Here is a 14,866-nt window from a genome sequence, read left to right as displayed (position 1 = left end):
GTTTTCAGTTGTATAAAATATGGTATTACAACTATCAAATTTCTTATGTGTGCTGGAGTAAATATTTAAACAGGGACTTCCCGTGTTCGGTTAGGCTTACTAGATAGGCCTAACTGCACATGAACATCATCACATATAAATAAGTTATATATCCGCACTGCAAACAAATCATTATCAAAATATACAGGGTGGACACAGGTTCCCTTACCCCTGAAAATAAGTGGTTGAGTTGATTTTGAGTTTAACGTCCCTTTGAACAGCGAGGCTATATGAGTAGTTGCGGAGGTGACCACACGCGGCGCCACTGGTCAGTCGTTGAAAATGGAGACTTTCGCTGGTGAACTAAATGCGTATTTTGGTTTGAAGGAACGAAGTCAGCAACGAGTGTACAGCGTAAGTTTCGCATACAATATAGCAAGGAACCACCCAGCAGACCAACAGTGTACAAATGGCACCAGACATTTGTTGAAACACGTTGTTCTGTGCGACACACAAAGGCTCCAGGGCGCTCACCCGTCACTGACGATGTGGTAGAAGCAGTTTTGTCCACAGTCCTCGAAAATCTACACGATGTGCATTACAAGAAACTGATATCCCTCAGACCACTGTTTGGCTCGTATTGCGTAGACGTTTGTCCATGAAGTCATACACACTGTCCTTGGTTCAAACACTGAGTGAAGGGGATAAACATACCCGACATGAATTCTGTGTTACCATGTTGGATCGCATTAATGGTGATAAGTCATTCTTGAACAATGTGGTATTCAGTAATGAATCAACTTTTCACCTTTCCGGCCGAGTTAACACACACAATTGTGGGCCACGAAAAATCCTCACGCGCACGTGGAGCTGCTTCGTGTTTGAGCGCTAAAGTGTGACGTGTTTTGCGCTGTGTCCAGAGGAAAGGTGTATGGACCATTCTTCTTTGCTGAGTGCACCATCACCGGCATCGCCTATCTTGATATGCTCCAGAACTTCGTTGTTCCACAGTTAGATAAAAATGACCACGATGGCCGCTTATGGTGGCAACAAGATGGCGCCCCGCCGCACTACCTGATAGACATAAGAGAATTTCTTGATCAGCGTTTCCCAGATCAGTGTATAGGTCCTAGTGGATCAATTGCCTGGCCGCCACGGTCTATAGATTAAACGCCACTTGACTTCTTTCTGTGGGGGTTTGTGAAAGATAAAATGTACACCCCTCCCCTACCTGATAATGTTAATGAACTGAAACATCGCATCACAACAACCATCGCGGACGTTACTCCCGAAATGCTAGCTACTATATGGCAGGAAAGTGACTTTGGTTGGAATGTGTCCAGGATGACCGCAGGTGCACACATTGAGCCAAAATGGATTTGTCAAAAAAAAAAAAAAAAAAACTTGTTTTGCAGCATAATGACATATAAACTAAGTCTGTTTGTGGTTCCAATACAAAATTATAACTGATTGAAGTTTTAAACCCTATAAAGTATCACCTTGTATAACAAGTAATCCTGAGCTACAGACTGACTAATCAACACCCAGGCCAAACCGCTTAACCTCGAAACTTCCAATTTTCAGAGTGCATAGAAATGACAGTGAAATGAAATCTTTCAGTTTAACGTTCCACGATTATACCCTTTAGGCTAAGGGAGAGGGATAATAAAGGCAAATGAATGATGATAGAAGAATTGGTGGAATGAGAATACAGGAGGAAACGGGAGCACCGTAAGAAAACCCATTAAAACGATGTTTTTCTTTACAATCTTAATTGGCAGGGAGTCGAACCAGGAACCAGGAACCACACGCACCAGAGTTAAGCGAGTGCTCTACCCCTGAGCCACCGTGCCCCGGGTATATACATGTGACATAAGGTACCGATAAGGCAAAATTTTTGAAAATTCGATGAAAAGAGGGAGAAATAGAGTAAAGAAATGATACTAAAACATCTTGCAATATCTGAAGGTTAGAAACATAAAATTTGCTATGTGAACTTCTCATTTAAAATAATTAGACACGTGTTTCAGATTTGTTTGATATTTTATCTAGAAGGGAAAATAAAGTGCTGAGAACGAAAAAGATTTAGGAATTACAATTTTTGAAATAAGGTCCCCATATCAAGAAATCTCTTAAGTTTAGTGACATGAAATTTGTCATACGAAATTTTCATTGAAAATAATTAGTCACATGTTTAAGCGTTTTTTCGATACTTGACCTAGAAGGGAAGTAAATGGTTGAGAAGGAAAAACGACGAGAATTACAATTATTTTAACAGCTTATCCCATAAATAATGTCGTGTTTTCGATGACTGCTATAATAACGCCATCTGACGACAGACTAGTGAAGTAGACGGCATGTGGCTAGTGAAGTAGACGGCACGTGAAATGACGGCAAGGGTTAGGTGCTGGTTGCCACGGGTGCTGACTGTAGAGACCTGCACGGGCCGGGCCGACTATGTTATTTCTTTGGGCCGGGCCGGGCTTGGGCGGGCCGACACTGTTATTTCTTTGGGCCGGGCCGGGCTTGGGCTGGCCGACACCGATTTCTCTTCAGGTCAGGCTGGTCTGGGGCCAATCAATTGCAATTCTTTAATAATTATTGACTTTCGTTAAACGATAATTGGAATAAAGCCAAACGTTGAAGAAATGTGTCCGTGAAAAATGTTACAAAGAATGCAACAGTTATTTACAGTTTGTGTTTCTTAGCAGCTCCACTTTCAGTATAGAGGATTGCAGGTATTATGCGGTAAATTGAGCTTTGACCTTGACCTTCACTGAACTCAAAATATAACAAGAAGGGGTGGGAATGTTTTGCCTGTCGCTAAACAATATTGCCATCTTCACTTTATGCTAAAAATCAATTAAGTTAGATTTTTGTTACAGGGAATGAAGTTTTTGTTCTCTCGATGACAGGCAAAGTTCTAGGAGGCAATGGTACCATTCGGGAGGCAAGCGTCAGGTTGTAAATCAGAGTTTAGAAAAGGTCTCTGAGGTCAGGTCAAATTTAGTACTATTAATTATTTGAGTACTTTAAAAAATTTATCGGGCCGGGGTCGGGTCAAAAACTTTTAAAATTTATCGGGCCCGGGCCGGGCTTGGGCCAAGAATTTTAAAAAACTTATCGGGCCGGGCCGGGCTCGGGCCGAAAATCTCCTAAACTTTTCGGGCCCGGGCTGGGCCGGGCCTAGGTGCGTTCGGGCTGGATTGGGCTCGGGCCGAAAATTTCGGCCCGTGCAGGTCTCTAGCTGACTGCCACAGCCAATTATTGGTGCTGACTGCCACGATTGCCGCTGATTGCAAATATGAAGGTGCTGACTGCCACGACGGCGTGCTGACTGCCACGAGCCTGGGAGAAACTGTATTTGGAAAGAGAGGAATTAATCCCTCATACTAAATTTATGACTATTAATTAATTTAGTAGGGATTAATTTAGTAATCATCACAGCAAATCTATGTGGCATCCTATAAGTTACAAAGTTGCTCACTAAGTGGAACGACATACACTTGGATGTTTATAAAGGAATTGCCTTTTCTGTTATATGTACAATTTGCACATTTCATTGTTTATATTAATTGTTTCATTGTATTATTTAATGGATATGATGGTCTGAAGCCAACTGACAAGAGAAGTTTGGGAGAAGCACTCGCCTGCAGAGAAATAAGCATGTCATTTGAAGGACCAATTCATGCTGATTATAACAGGTAATAAAACTCCTGTACGTTGAGAACTGTTCGAGATATTCAGCTTGGAAATTTATATGAGAAAATGAGTGTATGCACGTTTCAATGCGTTAAGTATTCTCACCCATGGCGAAGCCTGATGGTTTGAACTTGCTATTGCTTGATCACTGGGGTCCATTCACAGACAAATTGTCCATTACGAGTTGCATGACGGATGGCAAAGACCTCATGGTTGAGAAGATACCAAAGAATTGCACACGATTTGTGCAACCATTTGATGTGTTTTGATTCCGATCAATCAAAGATTATGGCAAGAGATTTGTACATAGTATGAAACTTCTTCATCTGGACGTTATAATGTACCAACGAAACAATCAAATAAAGTTCGTGTCCATACGAATCACTTCCGACACCGTGATACATTGGATTGTTTCAGTTTGCGTTCTGCAAAGCAGGTTACGAACAAATTATAGGCCTATAACTTTTGAATCACTTGTCGAATTTGCTTTTCGCTTTGGTTCTGCGAACTGTTCTCTTGACAGATGCAACAATTGCACATATAAAATGTTCATGGTGCAAGGGAGTATTTTACCTGCGTCATTTCTTCATAAAACAGAGGAACAACAGTGATCAATTTTCATCTCTAACCTTTGATTATTGTGAACAATGTAATGTCTAATTGTATCTAACAAACCCGTTAATTATTGCGAAACTTTTTTTCTGTTACTTCCGATAGCTTTCAATTCGTATGGCAATATTCGTTACTAATTATGTTGACTTAATGCGTATAAATGCGTATATCCTAATTTTCTCATATAAACTTCCAAGTTGAATATCTCGAACCGTTCTCAACCGTACAGGAATTTTATTAGCTTGTTATAATCAGCATGAATTGGGACTTCAAATGGCATACTTAGTTTCTCTGCAGGCGAGTGCTTTCTCCTGAACTTCCCTTGTGAGGTACAGCTAGCAGCGTTTTTTTTTTTTTTTTTTTTTTTTTTTTTTAATGGAACTTTGAAGAGCTGCTCGAAACAATTTGCACAGCTGTACACAGTTCATGCTGACATAGGGAGTTCAAGTGAGAATACATAAATCGTACCAATTTTGTACGCACCGCTCCCTGACAATACTGAAAGTACTTACACTCATGTCCAAAATTATTGTCGCATATCGATAACTGTCTTCTTGTAAGAATATAATTTGATAATTTTGCAGAGTACTTTTAATACTTATATTATGTGTATAATCAGGAAATTTATATTTGTAATAAATTTCATAGGAAAAGAATTATAAATACGAAAATCATAGAGTAAAATAAAATGTAACTAAATGGACAAGAAATTCGTTTTATTTCTTATTTACTGCTCTTTTGACATGAAATTTACCACATACTTGTCTTTGCCGATTATACACATACTAACATTATAAGAAATACCGGGCGAATTCGTTATCAAATTATATTACTAGAACAACATATTTATAATCATGTGACAATAATTTTGGACATGAGTGTACATACAGAGACCTGTTTACCTTTGTTAGGTGTTGGTCTGAACAACACGATCCTAAGGATCATCTAGTTTCTTTCATGCTTCTTGGCGTCTGGTAATGTTACGTCTAGCAACTTTCTCTCAGGCTCGTGGTAGTCAGCACGCCATCGTGGCAGTCAGCACCTTGATATTGGCAATTAGCGCCAGTCGTGGCAATCAGTACCAATAATTGGCTGTGGCAGTCAGCACCCCACCGACGGCAAGCATCCAGAAGAAGAACGATTTGTTGCTTGTGTTTGATTATGGCAGCGTCGGAGGACCGGATCACATGCGGCATATTATGTTGGATGAATTACACGAGGGATATCAGTCAGCGTAGCGACACGAAACATCAATTTCGTATATAGTTAGCATTGTTTGGATATGCGGAAGTCTTGGGATACTAGCCTCACCGATGAGCAACGAGAAGGGACATCTGTGCAGCTGAGCAAGAATCCTTGCGAACAGCAGTGAAGGCAAATTCAATGTATACTGTTGTACAACTGGGAGGGAACTCCATGTTACCTATTTCGACCGTTCATCGCCATCTGCAGGACCTTAAGTACGTGTGAAAACTCGGTAAATGAGTATCCCATGCACTAACGCCTCAACAGAAGCAGCAGTTAGTGACATTTACAGTTCCTTTTCATCTGTCAAAGACATGAGCCATTTCTGGACAGAATTGTGACAGGGAATAAAAAGTTAGGCCTCACCTTAACATTACACGTAAACGTCAGTGAGTACCTAAAGAGGGGATGGCCACAGGAACTGGGCCAAAACAGGACCTCCATCCCTGTGAAGTATTGAATTTTTGGTGGGATATCCATGGTATAATCCATTTTGAGTTATTGCCACGTAATAAGATCCAATCAATGCAGGTGACTAGTGTCAGTAACTTGAACCCATACGGACTGCATTGTTGAAGAAACGTCTTACTCCGGTTCTTGGCAAGGTGTGCTCTTCCGCGCCCACTCACGGCAAGGAAGACTGTGATAAGATCGAAAAATGTGTTTGGAAGAAAATCCCCATGCGGCGTTTTCACCACATCTTGCACCAACAGACAACTATCTTTTTAGCAGCCTGTAAAACCACCTTTCAGGTGAACATTGCTAGATAAGGATGGCATGCGACGAACTGTGACCCAGTTATTTGCCTACAGGACTGTTGATTTCTTTCAGCGGTGGATTCAACAACCGGTTGACAGGTGGCAGAGTGTTGTGGAGTCCGATGGAGACTATTTTCCTAACTAACGGTAGTGTTATCGTTGTTTTCCACACGGTGCAAATATATGACATTGCTTATGGGATGACGCAGTAATAATATGCCCAAGCCCATATCTCAGAATCTCTTAAGATTAGAGGCCTGAAATTTTGTATTTGGACTTCTCACTTTAAATAACTAGATACGCATTTCAGTGTTTTCTTTTTTCCATATTTGATTTAGAAAAATAGAAAAGAGGTTGGGAATAAAAAGGAATGGGGATTATAATTATTATAAGGAATCCATAACTCGAATCTATTAAGGTTAGGGACATAAAATTTAGTATTTGCACTTCTCACTTAAAATAATAAGTCATGTGCTTTAGCATTTTTCTTTTAATATTTCACCTAGAAAGGAAGAAAATGAAGTGAACAAGAAACAAAACCTGTGGGATTACAATTCCTATCATAAAAGTTCCATATTATGATAAGATGGCCATGTCTCGGAGTCCCTTAACGTTAAAGGCATAAAGTTTGGTATTTGGACTTTTTATTTAAAATACTTTATTACATGTTTCAGCGTTTTTTTCGTATTTATCCTGGGAGGAAAAAAAGAGAGTTTTGAAACATATCTCGGATTCCTTTAATGGTATAGACATGAAATTGAGTGTATGGACCCATCATTCAAAATAACTAAATAGGTGATAATTTTTTTTCATATTTGTCGTAGAAGAGAAGAAAAGAAGGGAGAAGAAAAAGGAGTGGGGCTTTTTAATTTCTTATACTCAGATGTCCACATTTCGGAATTCTTTAAGGTTAATGATATGAAATTTAAACAATTATAACTCCTCACAGAATTGAGATAGAAACCTCATTCTGATCAAACTATAATGAATGGCAAAAGTATCTTTGGTTAGTACAAATTTTATATAGTGTCGCCATCTTTAAACATGGTGTCATTATATTTGCTTTGTGACGGATAACTTAAACTATTAGAAATAAGGTAAAAACACCTAGAAGTAAACGTTATTGAGTAGAATCTCACTTTTCTAACTAAATTATAATAATAGTATTTCCCTGACTTTGAAACTCAGGGAACTAGTTCATTTTATGTATAGTATGCGGCAAAATAAACAGTACTGAAATTCGCGTACGGGTGGCGCTCAGATGCAATGTGGTATGAGCTGTGTGTGCCACATGTGTGCTCTGTTGTGTGTGGACTAGCGTAGTTTGCAATTGGTGCGAAGATAATGTTGCTCACAACAAAGGAGAAGGTACTTAGTTTCGAGCAATATTTCCGCTCATAAGGTGTGAGGCAGCGTTTTACTGTAAGATATTAGCGTGGACGTCTACTGTATTGCTCTGGAGTGTTACCTATGGCATATGAAGATGAAGATTTCATAAGTAACATATGGTTCAGTGATGAAGAGCCATGTACTTTGATTGCCACATCAATCGACAGTTGATTATTGACCCTGTCTTGCATGATTTGTGCGGCTTTTACCACACGAAAAATCTGTCTTTAACAACAATTGATGCAACAAGACGAAGCTATTGCCCACACTGCAAGTGAGTCACTTACCCTTCTGCTCAAAAGTGTTTGGACATCGTTTGATTTCCTGTGGAACGGATTTTTCATATCCTTCCCACTCCCCTCACCTCATCATGACTCGAGATGCGTACATACGGGGTATACTGAAGGATTCAATTTTCCTAACAGATAACTTCTTACCACCATACCGGAGTTAAGAGAAAAGATTCGGTCATTTGCTTTGTCATTACACCAAACCGTGTTCACCAACATGTTCTTCGATCTACAGGACCGCTATAAAACATATGTGCGACATAATGTTCAACATTTTGAACACACGATGTACAAAAATGCTTCCTTGTAAATTTATGTGTTGAGTAACATTTAGTTGACATCCATTTGCCAACCTTTCTTATGTTTCATTATGTTGTACAATAAATAAATAAATGTCAACGATGTCATTTCAGTTCTGTTTTTTTGGCCGTATACAGTAGAACAAAATGTTAAAGTTTGTGACGTTTGGTTACAATGAAGCCTACTTTGCAATTTTTAAAGAATAGATTTTACAATTGATTGCAGTGAAAGCAATATTGAAAAGGTATTGAACATATATATTACCGTCCTATGAAAACGTCTGACAATCATTAAAAAAAACAATATAGGCGCCGAGTAACCAAGCATGGACATTGTGAGTAGCAATGGTTTGTACGACAATGTTTGCTCTGCATGAAGTTATAAAAAATAAACTTTCGAACAACAAATAGTTATAAATATACTGAGAGAAGTTTATTTACTGTGGTAAATTTCTTAAGAATATAGTAATCAACAACCGATATTAAAACTTCACATTGTTTGTTAGAATATTTGGCGCTGCAATATCACAGATATTTGCTCTATGCTTACTTTCAAAATAGTTATCATAGTATGAATACACAGGGATAAAGATGGAATAAGGCTACAATCAAATTAGTAATACAAACTGATCAGTCATTAGAAGAATCATTGTCACGAGGTGGATCCGGTGACAGAGAACGTTCCTGGTTTTTACATAATACTCACGCACAAACATCAATATGTTGAAGCCTTTGTATGACACATACACATGGACACTCCTCTGTTCTAAACGTTTTGGTCTCTGTGTAAGAACAGCTAACCGTTTCCAATATTTCTTCTTAAGTAATATTTTCTGTTGTCCATTTTATTTGGGCCACTCACCACTTGTACGTTAACACTAAAGATGCATTTCTTGATTCTAAATGTTTCAGTGCTTTTCCTGCGAGGATTTCGTTTTGAAATATATCTACAGTCAATATATCCTATAACTATAGGAAAACTAGCCATTTGATGAAATTGAACTTGAACTGTCCTCAAACAATCAGAAATGGGGAATTAATCACGTATATCAGGCGACGAGCAAAAACTGATGATACTTTCCTCACAATCTGGCAAATTGTTGAGTGGCTCATGAAATTGGTTATCTTCAATATGTATCTGTAAAACAAGCATAGAAATACGTTACATTAAAAAAAAAAATCAGGAATATTCTTATTGGAATCTTTTTTGCTAATTTATCGACTTCAAAATTTATTCAGAAGGTAAAACTGAAAATTTTTCAGATGCACCTTTCCCGTGTGAAACAACGCTACCTATAATTATGGAAAGTCACATTTGTGTTTACTTTTGATTGTAGGAATGAGATGAAAAATGGTAAAAGTTCAGCTAATTTTCAATAAAATCCCTTTTGGAGCAGCCTCACTGCCGTTAAGTTTAACAACCCTAATTTACAGTTGTTTTGTTTATTATCTGTCTTAAATTAAATTAATCAGAAAATGAAAATAATAATTAACTTTCTTATATTATTTTACACCAAATGCTGTAGCTAAGACTCACCTACATAATTTTATCAATTATCAATTATGAAGATGCAATGGGAGAGTAAACTAGTTTTATTATTCTAGAAAGAGAGTTTGCTAAAATCCGAACAAGAACCCGAAGGTATAATCTTGACATCATTTCGCGGATTGTTGATAGGAAGAAATACAGATGGTGATCAGAAAAATGGAAACACCTGAACAAAATTGCAACTTACCAGATTAATATGGTGTCGGGCCACCTTTGGCCTTCAGAACAGTCTTGATGCGACGTGAGATGGAGGCATAGAGGTCGTGAATGGTAGCAAATGGAATTTTACACCATTCCTCGTGCAGGGCATCCGCTAGTTCTGTGAGAGAGGATGGAGGTGGAAATCGTCGCCGGAGTCGTGTTTCCAAGACGGACCACATATGTTCAATTATGTTGAGATCTGGGGATTGGGCGGGCCAGGGGAGGTGTTGAACTTCAACCCGATGTTCCTCAAACCACGCTGCAACAACCTCAGCTGTGTGACTGGGTGCATTATCATCCTGGAAGATGGCTTCATTGTCCGGGAACAACATCCGGACCATAGGATGCAAGTGGTCTCCTAAAATTGCGACATAATCGTTGACAGTGATTCGTCCGCTAAGTGTGACCACATGATCCAATGAAAACCATGATATTGCGGCCCACAGCATCACCGAGCCGCCGCCATGTTTCACAGTTGGGCGGAGACACTGCAGATCATAAGCTTCTTTGGGCGTTCTCCACACTTAAACACGGCCCGTGGTTGGGAATAGGGTGAAGGATGACTCATCCGACCATATCACACGTTTCCAGTCCTCAAGGGGTCCAAGTTGCATGGTCGCGGCACCATTTGCGGCGTGCGAAAGCGTTATGGTTCCTGATGAGCGGTTTAGCCCGTACAACACGACCCCGTAAGTTCATGTCATGTAATTCGCGGCGCACTGTGATTGACGAAACAGGGTGGGGGAAGTGCTGATTGAGTTCCTCCGTCACTTGCTCCACAGTGGCACGACGGTTCTGCGTGACAATGCGCTTTAATACCCGGCGTGACCTGTCACTCATGATTTTCTTCCGCCCACTGTTCCGCTTCCCCGATGTGGTTTTCCCGTGTGTTGTGTACGCTGTCATCACCTTCGACACTGTCCCACGCGACACACCTAACACAATAGCCACTGCCGTCACACTCACTCCACATAACCGCGCACCAACAATTTGCCCCCTTTGAAAATCTGAGAGGTCTCCCATTTTACACTACCTCCGTCTGCTACTGGACACTGCTGTTTCACTGCGCCTGACGTAGTATGGAGACCTACCTAACACACCACCACCAGCGGTTCGGCGCTGCGGGCGCCATGACACCACTGCCAACCCATACATCTGACGTGTTGCCAACTACAGGTGTTTCCATTTTTCTGATCACCATCTATACCTACGTGTATATTCTTTTCTTTAACAACTTGTATAGTTCTTTATCTTGTTGAAAATCATGGAACCATGAATAAATTGATTTATTTTGTTGTTATTTTTGTTCTAACTATTTTCTAAAAGTATGATATAAATTAATTACGAAAGTGACTTTCATATTAACAAAGAGTATTGCGAATTATGCGATTGATTCATCAGAGATAATCTTTGATATCTACCACTGAATCGTGGTTTTCAGCTGCAAAACTTTCAAGAAAATTATGGAAAAGAATGAAATGTTGATTATTAGGAAAGATAAGACAAAGATAAGAACATAAACCTTTTTTGTATAATTCGCCATTAAAATAGAATCACATAATCGCTGGTACCTACTGTTTATGTGACAAATAAAATTTTGCTGTGAAATGTTCAACACCATTAAATAATCGAAATTGTATCGTGTGTTTGGTGATGTAACATTTTATTGGGGACTACAAAGTTCTATATTTTCTATTATACGAAGTGTAACCCAGTATATAATAGTATGGTCTGAAAATAATGAAAGAGAAACATGATTTTACTACTGGTAATATTGAGCAATAAAATATTAAACTAGTTCTTGAAGAAAACATAGTGAAAATGGCAGACTACATTTTTTTAATTCTCATGTTATGTGCTTCAAAGAAAATAGCGCCTACCTGATAGTTCCCATTCACATAGAATCTTAAAACCTTGAGTACTTTCAGAATTGCTGGTAGTGAACGTACCGGCAAAATAATATTTTCTAAATCGTCTTCCAGTAATGGAAAAATTTATCTCAGAAATATTACTTTCGAAAACCTGGAACGAGAAAAGAATACAGCTTAAAACGAAAACCTGAAACGAGAAATAAATACAGTTTGAAACTAAAACTAAAATCGACACACTTTGTGTAATAAACCTATGATCAACAGAAATAAAACCTAACCTAAACATTTCCAGTTAATACTTGAAAATCAAATGAGCGTGTTCGCGGACTTTAAAGGTGGAAGACAGGCCATGACCAGTTTGGAGCAGGAAAGTACGTGTGGTGTTAGTAGTTAGGTTAGGTTACTGTAGTTTTATTTCAAACTTCAAAATGAAATTCTACTTCTGCGTAGAAGTCATACTACAGAAATGGCCAGGGCGAATATATGAACAATGGAAGCGAGACCGGTTTTTGAGTACATGAACCTTTGTACAATACACATGTGCAGGAGAGATGTTACGGAAATAACCAGGCGCGGGGATATGGAAAACCGAATAGGCCTTTATATATAATTTCCGCCCCTCATAATTTCCGTAACATTACTCCTACACAGGTGTATTCTGTGAAGGTCCCTGTATCTCTGCTGAAAATTTCATGAAAAACGAGGAATATTACAATGGTAAATGACACTTAAGACGAGCAGCGTATATGTGACGTACAAGGGTATGGAGCAAACCAAAGCTTCAAAAACTACCAACCGTCACTGACGCGCCTGCTCCATTCGGACGTAGCCCCGTGCCACAGAGCGAGGCCATTACTTTCGCCCTGCCCTGACTCATTTAGATAGCATTCGTGCTTTGTAAAGGCTATCTAGCACAAATTGATTTTTGATTTTTGAACTGTCGTTCTTACGGCATGTCTGCACAAGGTATGCCATATAATGTTTAAGTCCCTCTAAAGTTAATCTACACATATGAATGCAATTCCCTCCATAAGAAACAATTTACAAGATCCATTTCCTGACCCAAAGAAGTCATAATTAATGAATTCAAACATGTATACTTAATCTGAAATAATACCAAATTGTGAAAATTTTACATTGTGTACAATTAATGCCTACCTAACCTAATCTTGTGTCTACTTCGGTAGCAAATAGTAAATATTTTACATTTTATGTAATTAGTGTCTGTTTCCCTTCTGTAACAAAATTGCATTATACTTTTTGCCTAAAGAGAACAAAACACTACATTCTTAATCTAATGATACGAACGTGCCGATATACTGAGATACAAGTTGAGCACGTAAATAATTTTCTTCTGCCAATATAATTTTACACAAACACAAACCATTATCAAGTATAAGATTTGTTTACACAAGTAATGAATTTTGGTAATAGACTATATATAAGGCTCTACTTCCCTTTCTCTTCATGTTCCTTGGTGAATTGCATGATTTTCTGTCTTAATCTTGTGCAGCACCCATGCGCATGGTTCTTATGTTATTGTATCTTGCACTAGATGTATTACAAGGATCTACTGTGAAAATTAATAAATTAAGTTATTCTAACCTAAACCATCCTAACCTATTTTGTTATTGCAGTTAATTTTTAAAATAATATGTAGGTATTGTGTTAAGAAGTTTGCTGTAAACTTGAAACTATAAATTATATTTGGATTTTTTTTTTTACACATGGCTAAATGAAAATTATGATTAGAGCAATTTAAACATGGAATAGAACGCCATGAAGTGAATGTCTCCTGGTTCAAAAAAATGTGACAAAATAGTTAAAACGAAAGGTCCGAAGTGAAAAGTGTCCAACGAGAATAGGATCTACGATCCATAGAGAATACAACTGTAAAAACTACCAGAAAAGTAAAGGAAAATGAGTGGAACTACTCATACTGTATGTACTATTAATATTTGTTATTTTTGCCACAATGTTACTGTTATTAAAATTAGCATAAAAGTTAAAATCAAGATGCATAGTTGACTTACCTGTATCTATCAAAGAATTGATTATCGTTATACAGCTCCAGTGGATGTTCCATGTGCCTCGTATGTCTTGACGCATCAATAGTCATCGCAAAGTAATATATTTTTTAAAATATTTGTTCTTCCACATAATGACACATTCAACAAAATCATTTACTTCCATGCCAGTAAACGAATGTCTATGCTGTTAAAGAACTCAAGGAAGGCTTAAGGTTGGTTGATAGCTACCTTGAGTCAAGGAGAGATTTTCCTTAAGGCTTCCTTGAACTCAAGGGTTCCTTGATATCAAGGATGGATTATAAATACCGATTTCAGTCAAGGGAGGCTTCTCAAGGAATCCTTGAGTTAAGGTAGCCTTAAGGAGTGTTTTTAAATATAGGCCCAAAGAGGCGAAGAAGTTTAGGGACTATCAAACATTCAAAACACGTTGCGTAATTGTCTGCGCTCTATATCAAAAGCATCTTGCTCAGATTGCATTAAAACGCGATTTTGTTCAGACAATAATAATTTTCAATTAACCTTTTGTATCTTGGATTACGGCACGAAATCCCCTTTTGAGCGTTTCCAGCTGTTTATAACGTAAAACCACGTCGTAGCATTGATTACTGCTGTCATCTGCTGTAAAGAAATGTAACTAACATTTAACTACGCCAGTAAGAGAAACTACTTACAAAAAGAACAGTAAAAATCTTAAATAATATTTTCTTATATAGGAATAGTCCATTGTCCATCAGGAAAGTGCTCCCAGGCGCTATCACCATTCGCTCGCAGCTCGGGACAAGCGTGTATATCAGGCTGGAGCATTGTAGCTGCCAGACAAGATTAGGAAAGCAAGTGTTGCCTACTAGTTGGTAGTGTCATATCAAAAAGATTGCAACGAATATTATGTGCTTTTATGTGTTCCCAAGAATAATTTTATGAGCAAAGTAATTGTGCACTAC

The 14,866-nt window shown here is 38.4% G+C and overlaps 1 long non-coding RNA gene across 1 annotated transcript; it reads right to left on the bottom strand.

The window, feature by feature from the left end:
* Positions 1–7,737: 7,737 nt before the first annotated feature.
* On the bottom strand, positions 7,738–14,357 carry LOC145691752 (uncharacterized). The gene is made up of 3 exons (XR_014132532.1): positions 13,929–14,357; positions 11,905–13,468; positions 7,738–9,412 (listed from the first exon to the last, which is right to left on the bottom strand). It is a non-coding gene; the product is annotated as an uncharacterized LOC145691752 (long non-coding RNA).
* Positions 14,358–14,866: the final 509 nt, after the last annotated feature.

This window comes from Thermobia domestica, chromosome 8 (assembly GCF_964235325.1).
Source record: "Thermobia domestica chromosome 8, izTheDome1.hap1.1, whole genome shotgun sequence".
Taxonomy (NCBI): Eukaryota; Metazoa; Arthropoda; class Insecta; order Zygentoma; family Lepismatidae; genus Thermobia; species Thermobia domestica.
Note: the sequence above shows the minus strand (reverse complement) of the source record. Positions and strands in the feature narration are given on the sequence as shown.